The sequence below is a fragment of the Anser cygnoides genome, chromosome 8 (genome assembly GCF_040182565.1).
Source record: "Anser cygnoides isolate HZ-2024a breed goose chromosome 8, Taihu_goose_T2T_genome, whole genome shotgun sequence".
In the NCBI taxonomy this organism is placed as follows: domain Eukaryota; kingdom Metazoa; phylum Chordata; class Aves; order Anseriformes; family Anatidae; genus Anser; species Anser cygnoides.
This window is the reverse complement of record NC_089880.1, coordinates 17,719,168-17,741,748: the sequence shown is the minus strand read 5'-3', so window position 1 is coordinate 17,741,748 and position 22,581 is coordinate 17,719,168. Positions and strand designations below refer to the sequence as shown.

Genomic DNA, 22,581 nt, shown 5'->3' with positions numbered 1-22,581 from the left:
AACATTTCCTGATATAGGAGGCTTTTTGTTTTGATTTAAACACTCTAGATTTCCAGTAATGCACTTTTAACTACTGAAGTGGCTTTCTCTCTTTTTTTTTTTCCCTAAGTCCTTTTTGGGAAACCTAAAGACATGACTTACCTTCTGAGAAAGATCTCTGTACAAATATACTTATGTCTCTTGTAAAGCTTCTCCTTGATCTTAGCTAAGATTGCCACTCTTTCCACAATACTACTATACCCACTTCCTTACAAAAGGACTCTCTGAATCAAACAAACATTTACTACCCAGGCGCTTTACACCCTCCTTTTATCCACTTGGTTTGTTTGCCTCCAGGTGGGACTGCTTCAGATTTATGGGAAAGGATTGATCCCCATTAACTACAAAGAGCACATCAGATGCAGAACACCTGCAGTGTGTAGAGCTGTTACTAACACCTGCTGTTTCAGATTCTTCTAGAATATTCCTTCACTTGTCTTGACAGGTCCTGAGAAGCAAATTTTATGCCTGGAACATCTTCACTCCTGAGTAACTTCAAGACCAGACATTTACAGAAAGCCATTCCTTAGCATTTCCAGTTACTTTTCAGTTCAGGAAGTTTCTCAAGGTTTCTTGTCAGGGCAGGCTGGTCTTTTATGATTTTCAGCCTGCAATGCTGCTCCTTTCTATTTCATCTTGACTTAATGTCATTAGTCTTCTTTCATAGAAACCTGAGCATTCTTTTCCTAATTTATCTAGATGGTACCCTGACAGCAGCTCCCTTGATCAAACTTTGCCATTTATGTCTCTCCCTCAGTTAATCATTCTCTGAAACGAGATTTATAGTAAAAAAGAATTAAATCAAGTCTGACTTCCTTCAAATTTCTTGACTTTCTGGGATTCTGGATGCTCACTCAGGCCAGGCCCCTTGGAGACATTGTGCTTTCTCTCATTTACTAAACAGGCTGTTACGGCTGTTTTCCTATACTGGAGGGCCTTAGCAGGCTTTGTCATTGGTGAAGCTAAATAAAGGCTTAAAGGATGCAGGTATGATACTGAGACATCTTGCTGTTTGATAGTACTCCTAACACGTACCCCTCTTTGTCTATTTCTGGTCATGTATTTTAAAAATTGAATCTGGAGGCAGAGAGTCCACATGGTAATTCTTCTTGTCTGCTTCTTGAAAACAAGAGTTCTCTGTTATGTAAAATATCTCTGCAGAAGTACAGGTTCCCAGCTGTCCTCCTTCCTTCAGATCTTGATTTTCTATCACTTCATGTGTGGGCATCAGGTAAAAATCTATTGATTTGTCGGAAAGAGATATATACATATAAGCTTTTTATAAATGTGGTCTACATCTTTTGTTTATCTGTCTCATACCTCTTGAGGTCTGTTTCTGAATAAAAATCTCCAGCTTGTGTAATGCAAGATGATCCATTTCATACAGGTCAAACCTGTTCTATGCTGCCAGCAGATTTCTGCAAGTTGAATTCTTAGTCCCTATGTGCAAGGTGTCTGTGGCCTGGTCCCCAAAAGTCTAAAAGAACAACTGTCAGCAGCATCTCTATTTCTCTGACTAGTGAAAGTCTCTACTTTAAGAGTAAAGCTCATCTATGAAGGAGGTGAAACTTTTCATCATCTTGAGACGGTAAAATGAACTGCCTCGAGGGAATAAAACAATGCCACAATAATTACCACCTTCCCCCTCAATGAGAAGCACATTTCTTTATAACTTTGCTGGCATAAACATGGATATAAAATGAAGCCCAACCTTACTTAAACAAGAAGTGTTATTGACCAGCTTCTCCCATCTTTGAGAAAAGTAGCAGTTTACCATGACACACAGTAGATGTGTAGTGGTATTTGTTGGTGCAAGGCCAGGAAGTGCTGAGGTTTTACAGAGCTCAATACATCACAGAAATGTGTGTGTGTGCGTGTGTGTGTGTGTGTGTACAAAACAGTTGTAAATCTCCATGCAGATCTACAAGTGTACAGAAAAGTTAAAAAACAAACAACACAACAAAAAACCTACACTAAGACTTTTGTGCAATTTTGTGTGACAGATCTGCATTAGTGGTTAAGGCAGAAATGATCATCCAGCTTTGCCAAACATCACAGATTTTTACAAGAAATAGGTTTACAATCTGCTAAATTGAAGGCAAATTATCATCCAGTTTCTTATAGTACAAATGGCTGCATTTAAAGTATGTTCTTGTTCTCAGGTCTAAAGCATTACAAGACCAAAATGTTCTGTATCTCATCTCAAATTTTCAAACAATCCAATATCCAGGCTATATATAGATATATTCTTGCTGTTCAATCTCTTAAAAATCAATCAATATTAATGTGTCTGCCTTAAACTTTTAAGGTCATTGTCTCCCTTCTGACATCTTTAACTACATCAACATCACATTATATCATTATAGACTCATGAAGCAATGTACTTTTACATTTTTGCAAGATAATGCCTCTTTTGTGTTTCAGTTTTTATCATAATATAAATCTTGAAATGTAATTTGCATATCTTTTGTTTAGCAAAGGAGACCCCCATTTAAGACTTTGTCATTTTAATACATAGACTTAAAAGTGGTTGACTTTTTAAAGAAAATGCACCAAAATATTCCAATTTATTCTTCAACTGAAGCGGCTGCTGCATCAGTAAATTAGTAAATTCCCTTAACAATACACTTGCTAACAATTATAGTCTGCCTGCCTTGGGCTGACTTGACAGTACGGCTGCCATCTGTTGAGAAGTCCATTCATGGATTTTAAAGGGCTATTTATAGGTTTTTATTTCAAACATTGCAAATACCTTTTTGCTCTTCACCCTTACTGCCACTTACTCTGTCTTTCCTGCCCTCTGTTCATCTCTCTTTCCACCCTGCTAAAGAGCACTGGTATACTTCCAACATTGAACTGTCTCTGCACCAGCAGCCACATCACAGCTCTCAGGTGCATTCAATCCTGAGTCAAGCCTGGCCCATTTTTAATGGCTGAGGTGGACAAGCAGAGAGGAGGGAGGACACTTCTGGAAAGGAACGGACAGAAATGAGCCGGATCAATCAAGAAATTCAAAAGCAGCCGTGAAGGAAACAAAATCAACACGATGAATGGGAAAGGGATGCTAGGAGCCCCAGCTCTGGATAGATGGATATTTCATGAATTCCTCCAATAAATAGGGATCCCCTAGGGAAATTCAACACCTGGCAATCTTAGTGGATAGTGGAGCTGCAAATAAAGCATAATGTTCACCCCTCTGGTAAATTCAAGCAATTAAACCCCTTTTAAAAAAAGGCCCTCTTAGGCTTTCTGCCCAGTAAACTCACAGTGAAAAGCAACTTTAATAAATGTTATAAATCTCACCTCTGAGCCAACAGGAAATTCAAATGTTTGCATGTGCAGGAGCCAGGGAGCTGCTGAAACAAAAGGTAAACGTGTATATTAGAATAGGTTATGCCAATACTCTGACTGGACGGTAGTGGAAGCGTCAGGCGCAGAGACACAACATTTATTTTATATGATAAGCACCTTCTGGTGGTATCTCTGATCTCTTGTTTGTGTCACACCAGAGTTCTCCTTTCCCTGGGAGTAGACAAATCTGTTTAGTGATGACCTTGCTGGCTTGATGAATTTAGGATTACTTCTTATCATGCAACACTACTGGAAAGTAGTTTTGAGTTTTAATGTTTTGGACATAAAACCAAATAAAGAAATGGCAACAAATATCTGTGGTTTGTAAAATGAAAAGATCAAAGAAAAGAGACTGCAGAGAATTTTTGATCAAAACCCTGACAAGGGGTGTTAGTTTTAATAAACAGTAAGAATTTTAGGCCATTATGAAGTATGAGATGCAGTCTCAGCTGTGTTTCTAATTTCCTTTCTTGCCTTTACTGCTGTTATATAAAGCTCTGTAGTGACGAAAAACATTTATTGAAAAAATCTGAGTGCACCGTTTGGGATTATGTTACTTCATCTGCATGGAGCCAATGAGAAATACTTCCTTCACCCTCCATAGTGCCAAGAGCTCTAGGCACATTCTGTGTATGGGAAAAAGCACTGGGCAGAGATGCACTTGTGTAAGTGAATAAGGATTTTGTAATTAGGTCTGAAGACAATGATCGTGCATGCTGCTCATTTTGATTGTTCTTTTTTTAAAGTCTTACATAAACATAGACAGAACTTTGTGCAAATTCTTTTAAAGTGATTTTAAAACAATACATATTCGGCAACATATCCTGTGGTTTCCTGAAAAAATTTTGGTAACATTGTGTCTACCTAATTATGAATATTATAATTTTTGTGTACTGCACACTCTACAGACTTATGAGGGCACAAAAGGCCAGGAAAACTAAGATGAAGAAAAGGACAGAAAGCTGGATGGTAATAAGTCATATTTGCTTATTGAGGTATTCATGGGAATCAGAGGAGAGGGAGTTCACTCATCTACTCTTCAGTTTGGGGACCTTTCTGGTGAGCAGAAAGGGTCAGTAAAAGAGAAGAAATCTCCACAGAAATCTCTTCATCAATCTTGAGAAAAGCTGAGAATTCATTATTTTATTACAAGATGGGCATAAGGAACTAGTATGTCTTTGTTTTAATGACTCCATCTGTGGCTTTCCACCTACAGTATTTTCCCTTCGGGGATTATCAAGATTATTAGTAATTATTGCTAATAAGTCATTATTATGAATAATGGTAATTACAGTATCATTTAAAGACCCTAGTCATTATCACTGTGGAAAACAGTATGAACGTAGCAAGGACCAAGGCTTTGCAACAGCACATGGAAATCTTGTAAGAGAAACTGAATAAGCACAGGGTTACACTCCAGAGAGCACAACACTCACAGACTTTCATCCCCAAACTGCCAATGACAGGATCAAATTCAGTATTTGTGAACAGACAAATGACTAACAAATTTTAGCAACAATTTTTGTTTTACAGGAAAACAAAAACTAAACTTTTCTTTCCTCTTTGATTTCTAGGATTTGGGAGAATAGGTAGAACCATACAATCCTATCTCTAGCCCCCAGAAGTACTGGTTGTGCGACATTTCTAATTACAGTAAATATTGTGTCTAAAAAACAGTGCAAATCCAGACACAAAATGGATCATGGATGCATGGAGAACAGTTCAGCCGTTACAGATAGTCCACAAGAGGACAAAAAGGGCTTTTAGACCACTCCAGTTGGCTTTGTCTGTCTCCCTTATGCAATAGAGCTGTAGTTTTTCATTTAACAGATTCCTAGAATGATCAGCAAAGCCCTACCTGTTACATGTTAATGTTAAATATGTATTCAGAGTGGGAACACCTTCATTTTCTCAGTTCTAACTTTTTTTTTTCAAGGTTTTATGTCAGGAAAATGTACTTTGCCTTTTCTCTTTGCCTCTTCACTTTAGCTTCCTCAATCCTCACCTATCTTGCTCTCCATCTTCACAGTCATAGAACTCTTCTAAAAGTACCCTGCTGACAACTTCTGATCTGTTCTTCCACTAAGATAAGCAGAACTGCATTCATAACCTTATAACTTTATGTATATAACTTTGTAACTTTAGTCGACAACTGAAGATATAAACTAAAATTTTGTAAGGTTTTATTTTTGAAGGATGACCTCACCTCAACAAGAGATCTGAACATACACATCTGTTATATATATATATTTATACACACACACGTATATGCAGATAGACATATTACATACATATATCATTATAAATGGGGATATGCTTCTGACAAAACACAAAGAAAGCACCTTTCAGGCTCTAAGAAATGGTATTTGCAACTATAATCCAAAATATACCGGAAAAGGTATGAGAGCTTGGACAGTTCTATTTCAAAGACAAACATTTCCCAATATAACATGCTAGAGCAGAATTTGTTCATGGAGGTCACTGTAAGAAGCTCAGCACTACCTTAGCAAAGGTAAGCTCTCTTTACCTTTTACCACCAGAAGCTCTCTGCACAGAAGAATCTTTCTCTCAGCAGTAGATGAGGAATTGCAGATCAGATCCTCACAAGTATGTCCATCAAAGTGAAGAAATTGTTTTTGTGAAACTATATTTAAGATCTTAAAAACACTCCAAAAATTAAAGAAGCCAGTTACCCAACCTCTTCATTGCTCTAGCATTATATCTACTTAATTTCTGGTACGATCTAGATGCAGCTGGATTTCCATATACAAACCCAGGTTCTTGGCTGTCAAGCAGTACAGGGCTAAAAAAAAATAGCATTCAGATCAGGAAATGTCTTAATGCAAAGTGTGTCAAAGCTTATATAATGTACGCAGCAATAAAGTTAGGCCAGCTTTGTTATCTTAAGAACAGAATATTTTCCAACACCTTATTTGCATAGAAAAGTCTACTCTCTAAGTCTTTTCTGTTGAATAGGCCAAGCAACTTTTAGATTAATCTTACCAGAAGCAAGGTCCTCACAAAGGAGGGAAAGAAGTGCATCATGAAAAGTTCTAATCATTTCAGCTACATAGTTTTGAAGTTTGGTTTATAGGTTTAGTTTTTTTTTTTTTTTAACTAGGTTTCCATGAACCATTTTTTCCTTCCTTCCTTTTTCTTCCCTTTTTTAAAATTTTTATTTATTTATTTATTTCTGCTGGGGAAGGAAAATTTCATTAAAGATCTGCTTTGGACACTAAATTTGTAGGGAAATATTTTGGAATTTTTCAGTTTTGACTCGTGAAAATTATCCTGATATTATGTGCTCCCACTTCTGTGTGAAATCTCAAGATACTTTTCAAGATTTTCAAGAACCATTCATGATCCTGAAAAGTCAAAATGAAACGCAAAAAATGAAATTGTTGAGAATTAAGCCACAAAGACATTTTCAAGTTTGCACTTTTCTAATGACTAATGCAAACTTAGTACCCTTGTTCAGCATCAGTCATTAAAATGGACATAAGACAGGTTCTTTGCTTTGTTGCTGTATGAGAGCCTGTCTACCTTAAATATTTTTGCTGGGTCCTTAAGCATTAAGTTAGTCAGGGAGAGTATGACAGACAAGTTGCTATTTCAGGCTTGAAACAGCACCTGGAGGGCCAAGACCTTTCACAGTTTAATAGTGGACAGAGAATCACGGGAGGGATCAGGGTCATGTGGTGGGTGAGGCAATCACTGATACTCAAATATCAGGTGTCACCGTGACAGCTGTAATAACCAGGACTTACTTCCTTCAGCAAGAAAATATCCACAGAATATGGTGCATACAGTGCTGCAGTATGTACCTTTTCTACCTTCGCTTCATGCTATAAAAATGTTAACTCCTGAAGGCTCACAGTGCAAGAACAGAACAACCAACTCTCAACACATTTTAACACATTTAGTATTACATGGAAGTGTGACAGAAGAAGAGCTTTTTAAAAAAAATCTTGAGAATTCAGCAGAAAAGTTATCAGATGCTCATTACCGACAATTCATTCCTCTGAGATAAACTAAGTTGGTTACTAGAGGATCCCAAGGAGACAGCTGGCAGTGATGAACAGAACAACATTCAATCCGCAGCAAGTGTACATCATAAAACAGGCGCCATTGGATTAAAAAGTAACCTTAAACTGTTTAGTGTACACAAAGGCAGGCTAGTCAAAACACTTCAACAATGATTTAAAATCTCAAGTTGGAGGCCACTTTCAACCTTCAGGGAAGCCTTCTCTATTCATAAGGAGCTTAACTAATCATAACTTTCCATGACTTATCAGGACTGGATGCAGTGTGTCGCAGCATGATAACTGAGCTCTGGAAATGTAACAAAAGATGCCTTTCTAGTAAAAATAATAGTGAGACTAAACCCCAAATTTTTAATCTTTGAACTTGATAGGGGAAAAACATCCTGTTACTCATTAAGTGTTTCCATTAGCATGCCAGGCAGCTCCTGTTCATGTTACTGAGTGATGTGTAGGGCAGCGCGTGCATCAGGAAAAGAAGATTTTGGTCCCGGGAGGCAGCACAGGGTGCATCACAAGGGAACAACAGCTCAGAGGAGACACACTTATTTCTGCAGATACCCAACTATAGAAATAAGTAAGTCTACCTGACACATCACTTTCAGCTGACCTAATTGCTCAGTATTAACAACCTGGTGTTTATGAAAACACGTAGCATTTATTTTTTAACATGCTAAATACCCCAGCTGCACGGAAGCTTCAGAACAAGGGTTAAATGGAGCCCAAAAGGGACCAGATTTCTATCTGTATTTTCTTCAGTGTAGTTCCAGATGCATTAAGATCTCAGCAGAGACCTGCAAGTATTATGTACGGCTTGCTTTTATCTTCCAGAAAAAAAAAAAAAAGAAAAAAAGAGAGAGAGAGAGAGAGAAAAAAAAAAAAAAACAGAAGGAAAGAATGAAGCGGTGCCAAACACTACAAGAAAGACTTAATAAATAGAGCCCAGGGTTACAATGTTGCTCTGAAAAATTTGCCCTGAAATATATCACTGAACTTCTGTATATTCATATTTGTTTACATTATAAATGTACTAAATGAGCTAATTATAGTGATCATAATTTACAATTAAAACCAAACAGTTAGAAATTTCAAAGGCTTTCAATATCTTTTCTTTAATCATTCACCCAGGCTCAAAATATGCATTTTTTAGATTAAAGCATTAAAGTTGCTAATTATATTCTCAGAACTAACAATTATTTCTTTACCCTTTTACTACCTTCTTCTGGCAACAAAAAAATGTCAGCACTGATTTAATTTTTTGTTATTACAGGATTAAAAGAAGTTTCTAAAATGCAATTAAATGTGCCCTATAGCTATAGTAACTTTCCTATCAGCATCCAAAACCTCTTCACTAAAACAACAGCATAAAAAAATTATTCAGACTTTCTAGACATACTTTTTTCTCTTTTTATAACACATTCCTTTGGTGATTATCTCCTATGACAACTCAACCATCTTAATGAGACTCTGTGCACATCTAGATCTTGGTGAAAGTAGATTAATAGGAGAAAATTAAAGTTAAAGAGGCTGTTAAGAGTGCAAAACCCCGCACATGTCAAGCACTGGTTCTTCACCTTTGGGAGCTTGGTTCAAGTTCACCCTGAGGCCCTAAGTGAAAAGTTCAATAGTCTCAACTATGTCCCTACTTGATATATCACAAAATCAATTATTTTATGGCGGTACATCTGGTAACCTATGCTCAGACAGAATCAAGTTTTTTCCCATTGGGAATTCACCAATTATCTACTCAGTGAATTATTTTCAGATAAAACAGAAATACCTGCTGTCAGCAGGAGTTTCTCCCTGTACTGCCTATTGGTTTCGTAGTTGCTCTGTTTTGGAACGGCGACATCACACCTAGCCCACGCACCATTAGCCACCACGCTATCACAGCAGTGCATGGTGTCAGGACACCAAAGCGTGATTCAGTGCCCAAATCTGCATTGGTTCGGGAAAGAAAAATAGCGCAAGTAAACAAAATCATGCCAGAGAAAAACTGTAGCAATTGTAGCAATTGTTTACTGAAAATTCTACAGTTGCTCAAGGAGTTAGCTTGGTCTAGACAACCCCAAATGGGACTCGGAGCTTAATTTTCAGTTAAGAATGCCATTTTCTAATAGCCATCAACAGCATCGACAGGCCACAGGAGCACACGGACCCACACTCCTACTAGCACTCTCCAATCCGCATCTTGAGTTACTTAGTATTATAAGCTTGTTAGAGTTGATGTATTTATGTTAATTATTTAAAACTGTTCCCAATTTAAATACATAGAGATTACACATAAGTCAATACCAGTCTGAATAACAAATACAAGCCACCGAGTGACTTAGATAAGGACTACTCACGCTGTATGCAGCTGCCTGGCTGTTTAAATGAGCCCCGTTCACTGCAAAGGACCATTTCATGCCCTGCAGTGGGCTGTCCAGACTAGGTGCAATTTGCTTAGGCTAATTTTCACTGGTCACAATTTTGTTTTGTAAAACCACCAGCAACAAAATAAAGGTTAATCAGCATCCTCTGTCAGACTTGTCTAATGGCCTCCACATAGATGTTCATTGTCCATGAAAGGGATTCCTCACTCCCAGGACCCAGGCACATGAACAGGAAGTGAGCACTGATGCTGTATTGTTGTTATTTTGTAGACTACAAAATGCTTTAAAAAGACATATTTCTGATAAAAATATTCCAGAGCTTTTTTTTTTTTTAAATGGACAATTAAAGAGAATTTTGATGTTATTCTCTTTAAAGTGTAAATGTCTAGATATGAGCAGTGAAAATGACAAGGGCCTAAAGGGAAATCCCAACGTGGAAAGATTAAAAAGACAACGACTGCCCAAATAAAGGATGTTATAATAAAAACAGGCCAGATCATGAAGGATAGAAAGACAGGAAGTCAGAATTCCTATTTACCCTTACACATAATACAGGAACATAAGGACATGCAATGTCACTCAGCGGATACAAATTTAAAAGCAGCACAAGGATGAGTTTTAGTCATGTTGACTTCTTACTATTGCTCAGCTAATTCACACTTCCCCGTCTATAAAATAGGGATAATATTCTTGGCTGCCCTATACAGAAAAACTCATTGGTGCTTGTGAAGTATTCAGATAATGCTCTAATGAAGAATGCCATTGAAAACAGTAAGAAGAAATGAGTAATTCCAAATGCAGTGCAGGTTTGGATTACATTAGCTGGCAGAGCGGACAACGAATAAAGCATAAGAGTATAGACTAAGCAATGAAGTTAAAAAGAACTATTCAACACCTTCCTTATTCCCTGAGAATCATCGCTCTTGTGTGTAAAATGAGGCAAAAATAATATGTGATTTGTAAATATGAACGCTATTGTAACACATACCTCAGGGAAGAAGACTTAGGATTCTAGGCCCATCCTCTAAATTGGAAGTGCTTGATCTTGCAACCTAAATGACTTGCAATGTGTTTTTTAACACACAATTACAAACAAGTTATCATTTCTACAAAAATAGCCTGATTATTCAATTGATTGTTTGCAAAATAAATGTGAAATGCCTTCTTTGCATCTCTAGAGAGATGCAAAAGATTTCATTTGTAGCCCTTGAATCTGTGAGCATTTAGTGAGTTTCTCATAGGAAAAATGCACTGCTAGGAGCATTTCAATTCCTCTGTAAATGTTACAGTCCTCTAGTGAACTCTATCAAGAAGCCCACTCAAAGCTCATGCTTAGTTTACTGCATCTTGCCAAGTAGACTCTTTCTTCATCAGGACCAGCAATATGCCCATTAAATGGCAATGAAGAACGATGGGACAAATCAGAATTTCACAAGTGCAGAACCTAATGTACCTGTTCTAATTTAAGAAGGCCTCTGGACAGTCATCAGGCAACAATCTCGATGGAAGGATTTTAAAGACTGAATAAATTGTCTAAAATAAAACAAAGGAGTAAGTGTAACAAAAACTGTAATACATACTTTATTTAATGTGTAGTACTGAACAAAGGGTACTTACAGCTGCCTATAAAAGCTGATTTTTCTTTTAGAGCGTAACTGGTATAACGCAGCACATGCTTTTTCATAACAGCTCAGTGGGAATACTTACTGATATGCAGATAGATTTGAAAACATAAAACTTCAAGGTAAATTTCTGGATGAGATGGCTACAGGATAAATTGCCCACCTCATACCTTCCTCTGGTGGGTTATATGAGATGAACTGGGATGTTTCAGAAAAGTCAAAGCATGAGATGCTGCATCTACCATAAGGAAGCCTAAAGGTTTGTGTTTATCCCGATACCCTCTACCTCTGCTTCCTCCCCAGCATTTAAAAACTGGGGAAACCTGTTTGCAAATAAAAACTTCTTTGCATTTTGAGTTATTTTGGTAAAGTGATTATCTAGGTCACCATTATGAAAAGTTATTACCATTTCATGATCTGCTAATTACATACTCCCTCCAGACATTCCTTCCAAACATTTCCTGGCTTGATACAGGCAATGGCAGTCTGCATTCCTGCCAGGTGATCATCAACCTTGTTTGTGATCTGATCTAGTGATTTGCCCTGGTAGAACCATTCACCTCTGTTTGGAAGGGTGGATGGAATTATATTCTAGACTTGATCCTGGGGTACCAATGAAACACAGAAGGGACGAGGACAGGACGCCTGACTGTCCCAAGGTAACAGTCCAACATCCCAGGACAACACAGACAGTGTGAATGTTGCAAAACAACAGCAATGCACATGACAAGGTTCTGTTTAGAGCAAAAGTAGCAAGATTTAAAACACGGTGAAACACAATTCATCTTTACGTTTGTGTGTTTTCTTTTGTAAATACTTCAGAAAATTCAATTTGAAGACAGATGTCAGCCACACACTTACTTAAGTTTTTTCACAGATATAAAATTTTGTATCTCAGGCTTTAATATGACTACAACTCCGATCTCATGTTTGGGAGTAGGACAACAAAAAATAAGAATGGGAAAAAAAGCTCTCCCAGAGGTCATCCGTAAAGTAAATTCTAATGCTCAGTAAAAAGTATTGACCACGGTCAGTATTTTTTAGAGTAAAAGTGAAAGCTCAAAATATACAAATTCTATATGTAGCTTTAAAAGAAAATCCTGCAACATTTTTAAATATGGGTTTAGAAACCAAAAACCAGATTCCTGTGCTTTGAGGACTCTGCTCTGGAACCTTTGAAGTACCTGCTTGGAATAACGCTCAGTGTGAGCCTTTCCTCCCGTGCTACCAGCACGGCTCTGTCAGTGGACTGGTGGTTACGCAGCCCGCCTGCCAGTAAGGGCTCGGTGTCTCCACTGAAGGTACGGGCGGTGCACTTGCAGCGTAGGCAAGCTGCCCAGCCACGTCCAAGCAAGATCATACTGAGACCATCTCCGCATTAGAAGTAATATTCATAACAACCACTATTCTCCATATTCACTGGTATTTTTCCGTTCAGGCTGAATCTGGATGCTTAAGATGACATCATATAGGTTTTCTCTCCAAATAAATGATTTGTAAACCAAAAGTTTTTCCAGTTAACACATGAAAAATATTTCTGCATACACTACTGTATTATTACAATATTTCAGACAATAAAATCCATCTTGTCTAACTGTTGACAAAAAGCAATGAAAAGGATCATGTAACAAGGCTGCCGAGGTATATACATAAGTGAGTAGTAAAGGAATTTTACGAAGGAATTTCCCATGTCTCCTGTCTACATTGGTATACATCAGTGACTTTATCTAGAGTTAAAAAGGCAGGAATCAATTACAGAGAAAGTCCACAGCATAATTAGGAAACAATCAACACTTATTCTAATGCTGATTTTTTCTTCACTTTAAACTGCTTCATTGACTTTAATTAAACTTGCCCTAGGTTATGAATCTAGAAAGCTGTAGAAACATTTAAAAATTAAATAAAATAAAACCAGTTTTCTTGTCAGGAGGGTTTTCACCAGCTTGCTCACCTGTACCACCCTTCTGATTTGGACAATTTTTAAATTATTAAAGATGCTGTATGTGAAACTGCAATACTCTCTGTTGTTTTTGCTCTTGAATTAAAATGACCTCCCAATGCCACAGGAAGCATCACAGAATTAAATAGTTGAGATTCTCCCCACTGCTTTAGCTTCTCTGAAGAATTCCTTTGCTGGTTTCTGAGAGAAGACACAAGGCTGCCACCACTGACTTTTACTCCAGACCTACTTTCATACCAACACTCCTGGTTTTCTCTAACGCCAAAGAAAAGGATACTTAGGATGCTGGCAATTTCAATGCCAGTAGCTCAAGCCAAGGTTAAAAGTACATGACACAGGCTTTGGGGGAATAAATGGATGCCTTGTGTCCTACCCCAGCCTGGGCCTGTCTCATGAGAATATGAATATACCCATATATAGGGATATTCACTCTTAAAACTGGCTTAAATTTTCCAGCCCCAAATAGATCTGAGTTAATCAACCATTTATAAAGAGTATGATAAAGTGTATCTTCCTATTTTTCTGATACACAGTAGAGAGACAGGCATGTAATGTACAGGTGGATGTAACTCTCTTTCTGCTATGCTGAAAACAATTACAGTAGGTCTTAGTAGTTTGGGGAAACCAGAGATTAACTGGGGAAAGCCAAAACAACCTGACTTGCTGAGAGAGTAAGAGCTAAATGTTTGCAAACATTCTTTATCTCTCATCTCTACAGTAGATCCCTGTCATAACATCTTGTGCTTTTACCTTCTTTCCTGATCTCCCTTTCCACTCTAGTCCTTGTTAGCTCTGTTCTCTAGTAACTTCTGTCCCAACGTTTACAAGATGATTTGTGTCTGACATAGGAAAAAATGGTGTTGTGGGAGCATGCAAAAAAGATGAGCATGAGCAGCAAAAAGATGAATTCCCTGACTGTATCAAACATGTTCTGGGCTGGAGTCATCTAGTTTTACTAGACAGTGACCCTTGCTTTATTCAAATGCTAAATAAAATCAGTTCCTGTTAAAGATGGGCCTGATTACCCCCAAAACATTAGAAAAGCTCAGGTTTGAATATGCACTTTACAATTTGGTCTGCCTTTGTTCTCAGTTGCTCACTGAGACATGTTCTCCTCATCTCCTCCAAGGAACATCTTAGAGACAAGGGAAAAGGGTTCAAAACCTGTACTTTTATCTCTAGGAATGCTATTAAAGCAAAAATACATTTTGCTAAGAAATCTAAAGAGCATCAATTTCTTGCACCTTCATTATTTCCCTGATGAAGTATCATGGAGTATTGTAGTTTAGGTATTGATCTAAGGTTCAGAAGACTTCAATTCAATTTTTGAACAAGTTGTTTATTTCTGGTTTAGTTTGTTTTTGTTTGTTTCTGCATACATTTGCAAAGACAGAGAATACAATTTCCACGCTTCATCAGGCTACTATGTCCTACCACTCTTAAGGCACAGGCAAGACATCCTCACTAAATGCAAAAGAAAGTTCAGTGACACTGGGATCAGCCATATATATATGTGAAATTAGCATACATTATGACTCCTATAGAACACATATATAATATGGTAATTGCTAGTAGTTACATCTTGAATATACACATAATCTACTTAATGTTGATGAGATATAAAGAGTTTTCCTAACTGTTAAAGGTATTTTATGGTGCAAGCAATTTATAATAAGATACAGATTCTACTTCTGTTTAATACCACAACAAAATTACACCACAGTTTATAGACTTTTCCTTCACCAAAGTCTTAGGGAACTTTCCATTAACTTCAGTAGATGCCAGAACAGGCCCTAGAGCAGGAAATGAAGAAATATACTGTACCCAAATGAAACTGCAGTGGGAACTTAGGTAGGCAGAAGGTAATTATTCACACTTGAATCCGGATAGAGCACTAGGTTTATATCCCTGTTCTGGCTAACATATCATGAGATGCATAATTATCAGGGGTAGCAGGACTACTGGCTCCCATCTAAGTCAAAAGACTGGTCTTAAATAAGGAGTTGCAGATTCTGTATTCCCTGATAGCAAATTTCTATACTCATTGATGCAGATTAGGCCACCAAGAAGCATTGAAAAAATAATAGGTTCTCTTGCAAATGTACTGAATTGTAAAGTAACAAAATATTCCAAATCTTGTAATAGAACTGCATTACACGCTAGCAAAGTGGATCCATTTCTGAGGTGGAACATGACAGCTTTTTAACTTTCTACAACAATATGTGACAGGACGAATACTATATTCAGTTGATACTGTAGGGCGATTTATGGGGGCAGAATGTAATAATATAAATTGAGTTTCAGAAAAGACACTGTGACTAATCTTACAAAAAATGCTATGGGATGTTTAATAATCCTGGTGGGTCAGAAGTTGTTCTTCTAAAATTCTCTTATGACTGATTGTTATTAAAGTATGTACCGCATTTGGTTCATTTTTCATTTAACTATGTAGTCTAAAACTGCTGTCAAGTGCAAATATTTGAGTTGTAATTGGATACCCATAGAAATGGAATAGAGTCACCAGCTCTCAACCAAAATTGCAGAATCACAGAGTATTTAAGACAGTAAATGCCCTTTGAAGAGTCACAAGACAAGCATCTGTCCACACCTCTTAATCTATCTGCACTGATTCTCATTGGTGTTTATTGTTCCACTAATCAAAAAATAAAGAAGCAGGGATAAGGCAGCACACTAAAATTCCTTTCTTGAACTCACTGTAATCTTTCTCCATTGCTTCCCTATAGCATTTAGTGCTACAGTGCTTATTCACTCAAGGTATGAGTGTTAATTTTGAGACTGAAGCGAGCAGAAAGGAGGGGAGAATATAATGTATATAGTTAAGGGACTTGGCTCAAATCCCTTAGAAATTAGCAGATGACTATGTTTTACTTACATTGCCTCTGCATTAGAGTCCTGGTGAAGAAGCTGAGCAGGTTTCTGCAGCACTTCTCTCACCATCAGCAGGAAGGCAGCAACTGCACATTTAAAGACCTGATCTGAACCTAAGCGATTTTACAAATAGATGGGAAAGAAACAGCCCCTTCAGTAACACTTCTGTAACACTAAAACATGCAGACCTCCTGCTTTATCGTTACACATCAGGGCCCAGTGCAGGGTCTGGCAGCCTGGGCCCTGCCATGGCCCAGCCAGGAGCAGGGCAGGCCCGTGGCAGCCCCAGCCCCAGGTGCTGGGCACCTCACTGGGGCTGGGGATGGGCCAAGGCCAGACCAGCACGTGGCTGTGACTGGGCCCAGCCCAGCGGGGCCCATGGCCGGGCCGGGCTGGGGGAGCTGGGGACTGGCCCCGCTGAGGCCTTGCTGGGGCAGTCAATCTGGGCCTGTGAGGCCTGTTGGTGCCCTCAGGGCCCTGACATTTGAGATTGAAAAATAAAGAAGGCAAAAGAGTAAAAATAAATAAATAAATAAAAATCTTACACTCATTTTGTTTCATAGTGATGTCTCTTTTTTACATTTTATGTTTTCCCTTGCATTTTGCCAGTGATTCAAAATCTCCTTAGCCATGGCTTTCAATACAAAACTCATATTCTAAGTCTTTTCAGTTCACTATTGTTAATGAAAACAAGGGAAAAAATAAAGTTTGCACTTTTACAAAGACTATCCAAATGGGCTGAGCTCAACTTCAAAGCTTCTCTCTCTCTCTCTCTCTCTCTCTCTCTCTCTCACGCGCACACACAAAAAAATTTGCTCCACCTAAATTTGGCTAACATTAGCATTTTCATCCCAGATTTTGGACTTCCTGTAATGACATATAGTTTTTGTCAAGAAATCCATGAGTGTCTTTAGAACTTTTCTCAGAAGGTAAATAGCAAGATATTTAATGTATACAGTATGTCGGGTTTGGTCCCAATGTCTTTCTTATGGCTCTCAGCCTTTTCCACCACATGATACAGTATGTGGCAGAGACCACCCAGCAATTATTTTTTTCACTGTATTTCACATTACCTCTTTGTTAAGTTCAGTCATAGCCTTCAACTCCATAAGGTAAAATATTCCTAGATACTTAATACCCTGTGGTTTTCAATCTATATTTAAACCCTGTCTTATCCACTGATCGTACAATATGTTCAGGGGCATAAACTCCAACCTACCTCAGTTTATTCACCATTCAGATATGCTTGCAAAACTCTCAGCTAGTTTCCACAGATTTTTTAATCTTCCAGGAGCTGAAATAAAAACACCATTTATACTGTATGATACTTGTTAGAGGTGAATAAACAATGCTTAACAAATACCTTAGAAAACTGTTGTTTGTCAAATATCCATGAGTTGATCGTGATTTCTTTGAATTTATTCAAAGTTTTCTGATTGTTGTTGTTTTCACTCATTGCTTTTAAACTTGTCCACTTCAAATGATCCATAGTCACTAAACAATCTATGTAGTATAGCTTTAATGAATGTGTCTGAGTACATTTTTTTTAAGTGATTTTTAATTTCTTTACCAGCAAAATTTGAGTGTGTAACTCTGGTGATAGTAATATTTTTCATGGTTTTGATAATATATACCTGTGCAGTGGTTTCGGATTTAGTTGCAACCTCACTCGGATGTACCAAAACACCAGAACCAGAACCAGCACAGCAATAGCAGTGTGGTGCTGTCCCTGATTAATTACCATCATCATGATGGCAGATGCATTAGCCTGGGTGCAGCACCACCTGACTGAGGCTCCCTTGTTCTTACAAGACAAGTTAATAACCTTAACAATGTCATCCCATTCCCCATGGATGTATTATCCCCTCAGGAATTAACTTGGTATTATTTATGTTGTGCTCCAATATGCAGCACTGTGGTAGGAGCACCATGTTTTCTGGCTACCAGTACAGCCTTTCAAGTCATATCTTTCCGGGCTTTTCACTTTCATATAAATAAATACACAGAAATTATATGAACATGAACTGTCCTACTGTTCTGGGACAAAATGTAAAGATGTATAACACATACAATAGTCCAAGGACAGTATCATTTCAAAGTTATTTATATCTTTAAAAAAATCCTATTATTCTCTTTGAATTACCCTTTCTGAGTTAGAGGTATGTATCATTAAGCAATATGACCAGAAATAGGTTTGGCACTCAATAAAATCCATTTAAACAGGGAATACATTGTGTATCATAGTCCTGGATGCATAGAGCTACCAGTACGAATGCAGATGAAAGAGAATCAGAATAAGGTTATTAGTCGATTTGTTAATGCACATAAGTGTCAACAGGTGTGATCAACTGGAAAGAGGCAGGTGTTATCAATGTATTGATGCTGTCATAGAAGAAAGATGTCCTGCAGAAACTTTAAACATTAAGCTAAAATTGAAAAGTTGTTGAAATCTTCCATCAGGCACCACCTTACAAGTATTTCACATCTGATTAAAGGTTGGAAATGTGCCAGAGGGGGAAAAAAGAAAAAAAGAAAAACACAACTAAACTAGCACTTAAATATGTGGGTACTAAAATACTTGAACTTAACTCTGACATATACGCATTTAAATTTTTATGTTCCATAAAGATGTTGTCTTCAAGGGAGGCATCTGACCCTATTATCTTTAGATATTCACTTGCATTTTCTGCTAAAGACAGCAGCATCAGTTAGCTGTACAGCTAATATACTTTTGCTTCTCCATGATACCATTCTTAGCAATGAAGGGTTAAGATCAACTAAAAAATTAAAATTAAGAGTTCTGTATTTTAAGACCATATAACTTAATGAGAAAAAATGCAATATGTAGAATGAAAAAGAGAAAAACACATATTGAAAACTGGCAACTTAAAGCAAAAGTCTGGAAAAAGTGTTCTTTTTATACTAAAATATTTAATCCAATTAGTTTCTAGTTGATACATATAAAATCTAAAAATAATCTTCAGTGTTTTTGTTTTGTTTTTTTTTTACATTTTCCTTAACATACTTCATTGCTTGTGAAAGTAACGGATTAATAGCACTTGTGATGGGAAGGCACAGTGTAGATTGGCACAGAGCAAATTTTTCCTTAGAGTAAGGCTGTTTTACTATACAAAGCTGTTTTACTATACTTGAGTTCTGATCTACAAAAGTCCTTCTTTGCAAGTCCTCACAGAAGTTAGAAATAGAAAAGATTTGTGAGATTTCTTAATTCCAGAACTCTGGGATCAACATCAGTTCAGTCCATGCAGTTATATTTTTTTCTAGTACTTTGTCTATTATGCACTGAATTATAAGTCCATCTAATGATGAGGGCTTACTGAAGTTCACTATAAAGTCTGTTCTACTATCAAATAGATGGTTCCTTGGAAAATAACTTTTCTTCATATTTTTAAATATCCGCCCACTTCATTATTTCTAATTACATATTCTTTTAACAGTCCTGGGCAGTGATGACCAGTTATGGTGAATTGCCCCAAATAAGGATATAGTTCCATAATACAAATCACACAGATTCACACATCTGACCTTTTCTAAATTAAAAATAAATTCTTCAAAGAAGAAAAGCTATTGCATTAACTCAATTTGACCATGCGGTAGAGGGGCCAGAATGGTACTCTCCAGAGAAAGAAGTATGCTAAAGCCAAAGTACAATGTGTGAAATTCATTCTGGTGCAGAATACCACATAGACTTGTGATGGCTGAATCCCACATAACTCCTGTTTTAGGGCTCTTGTCATTTGGATACAAGTTGCTTGTTCTTCACATGACATACATTTCATTCAAGATGTCTATAAAAAAAGAATGGTTCCCTCTGGAAGGCACACAATGTGCCAACAAAAGAACTTCCTGAGCTATTATCCGGGCTGAAACATTTTTCCATAAAGCAGAACCATCTATGTGGGGTTTTGTTTTCTTTGAACTCTGTCACTACTCCATAGTTTCTCACAGCTACTGTCTCCTGATCTGATCTGCTGAGTGACAGTGCTTCTTGAAATTCCCCTTGTTGGGGAAAATATTCTAAAAGCCATGAGGGCATCAGCATTTTCTGTGTCTAACTAAATCATTCAATTTTATACAAAAGAACTAGTATGAATGGCTAGTATAAAAGCACACAATTAAAATCTACTGAGCAAAACATAAAGAAGGAAATTTCACTGTCTGAAGAAAGCAGCTAAAGCTGTGTACACACACACAAAAGGTAATGTTTCACAGGAAATTTCAAATTTTGTCTGTGTTTGTATTTGGAATAAAAGTGCCTAAATACAATGAAATTAATCATGCAGAAAACTCTGAAAAATTGCATTTTGGAAAATGAAAAATTATCCTTTTATAATTTCTAAAAAAAGTTCTTCATGGTGGGTGAAGAACTCTCGAACTGCTAGCATGTTGGTATAGCCAAGAATTCCAGGCCCCTGAATACTTTTCATTACATATTTTGGACTGAAGTGCAGCTAACTTCCCTGTAAGCCCTGGGAATGCCAAATGAACATCAGAGCTTGCAAGCCAGCCTGACGGGCCTCTAGTGATTTGGTTCTCTGTTGGTCTTTGACACAGGTTGCTGAAGAGCAAGGAGCCTGAAATTATGGTGACCCAGCAGGTTCCATGCAGACTGCCACAAAGTCAGGAGGGTAAACTGAGAGGCAATAAAAGCCTTGTTGGATATTCATTGAAATTGAATTGTCTCTGCTAAATGTTTTTCATGCTTTGCATTGCAGAATTTATCTTTTTAATCCTCTTTTCTTGCCTGCACACAAGGTGGCATCTAGGCAATGGTCACATAAAGAAAATAGTACCAAAGTGTAAGTGCAGATCAGACATGCTTTAAATAGATCATTTTATTCTCTGAGGTACACTACAGAGACTGAAGCTATTTGGGAACAGGAACCTTGGTTTTTTATTTGTTTCACATTCTGGTACCAAGCAGTTAAAATAATAACTATTGCAAAAGAATGACTTTGCAGATGTTGCATTTGCTGCTGCATGTGGGCAATGTCAGGAAGAATTAGAATAACCCAAACTGTGTGCTACGGTCTAATAATGTGCCATGTATGATACAAAGTCCTGTGCCTTTGGTGAGGGTATTTTTTTGCTAGTAAAGTTTCTCTACCTGCAGAAGAGGTGTGTCAGAGCATTATTAAGCCTATACCTATCTTTAAAGTTTAATGCTTCACAACACAGGCACCATGGTCAAGATCACAGTACAGGAATATACTACGATGCACAGGAATGTACATTAGGAAATGACTCCCAGTCTGGCTGCCATTCTGATATCAATGCAGCAAAATGTGTGTGGTAGAACAGAAGGTTTTGTGCTAGAGAACAGATAAGTGACATGGATTGAAATTATGGTAAATTTAAATTGATGGCCTAATTAGTATTATCTCTTTTTGTATTCTCTGTAAGAAATATTATCCAGGAGGAACTCATTTTGCATTAATGTTGATATAAAGTGTTAATTCTGTAGCATTTCCATTGTAATCTGGCATTAATTAATGCAGCATTATTCTGGAGTGTTAATTAAATTATTACAGAAAGGGACATCTGCCCCAGTTCAGAAAGAAAAAAAAATGCATGAAAATGAGACTTGCAAAGGTCTGAAATGGTGTGTGACTTCCCACAACACTGGCAGAAGCAAAAAAAATAAGCAGAAATAAAGGCAATAGAGCTTGCGGTTTATAAACCACAGTATGACACCAACATTTGCTCACTTGTGATGGAGTTTGATGACAGCATCAGAGCCTCAAAGCCAGACAAGTCATTAGAAATCTGAAGTGGCAAACTTATATGGTAAATGAAGTATACTCTAACCTTACTATCAAGAATTACTCACAAGGAATTCAGGGAATTAAATAAAGGCAAGAAAACATTCCCAACTTCTGCAGACACTACTGAACACTCCACCTGCCTCTTGGGCAGGAATACTATATACAGTTACTGGGAGTGCAAGGGCACTATCGGGATTAACAAACAATCCTACAGTCCTCGGTGTTGATTGTTTTGACCTTCTGCCTGCAGTCCAAAGTGGCTTCACTGAACTCAGAATTTCAGTTGCTGTTCTTGTTATTATCAGCTGCATGTTAGCTTTTTTCAAACCCAGAGAGCAGAAAACTCAGTCCTTTATCAAAGAATATACAATCTGATCCAATGCCTACTGAAATCTATAGAAACTAACCACTGACTTCACAGGGAATTGGCATTTAAGCCTGAGTCTGTGAATTGCACAAGTAGACCTCTGAGGGAATGCCACTGAAAGCAAATGGGGCTCTCTGTAAGGGGCCACATGG

The 22,581-nt window shown here is 37.5% G+C and overlaps 1 long non-coding RNA gene across 4 annotated transcripts in view; it reads right to left on the bottom strand.

The window, feature by feature from the left end:
- LOC106034043 (uncharacterized) overlaps nt 1-22,581 on the bottom strand; it is a 504,730-nt gene that overhangs the window by 257,890 nt on the left and 224,259 nt on the right. For 3 of the 4 annotated variants that reach the window (XR_010833079.1, XR_010833077.1, XR_010833078.1), the window contains 2 exons: nt 17,496-17,570; nt 3,343-3,395 (listed from right to left, as the gene is read on the bottom strand). This is a non-coding gene — a long non-coding RNA (uncharacterized lncRNA). Of the gene's footprint in view, nt 1-141; nt 3,233-3,342; nt 3,396-17,495; nt 17,571-22,581 lie in introns of those variants that run through there. The other variant, XR_010833080.1, reaches the window with a different exon arrangement.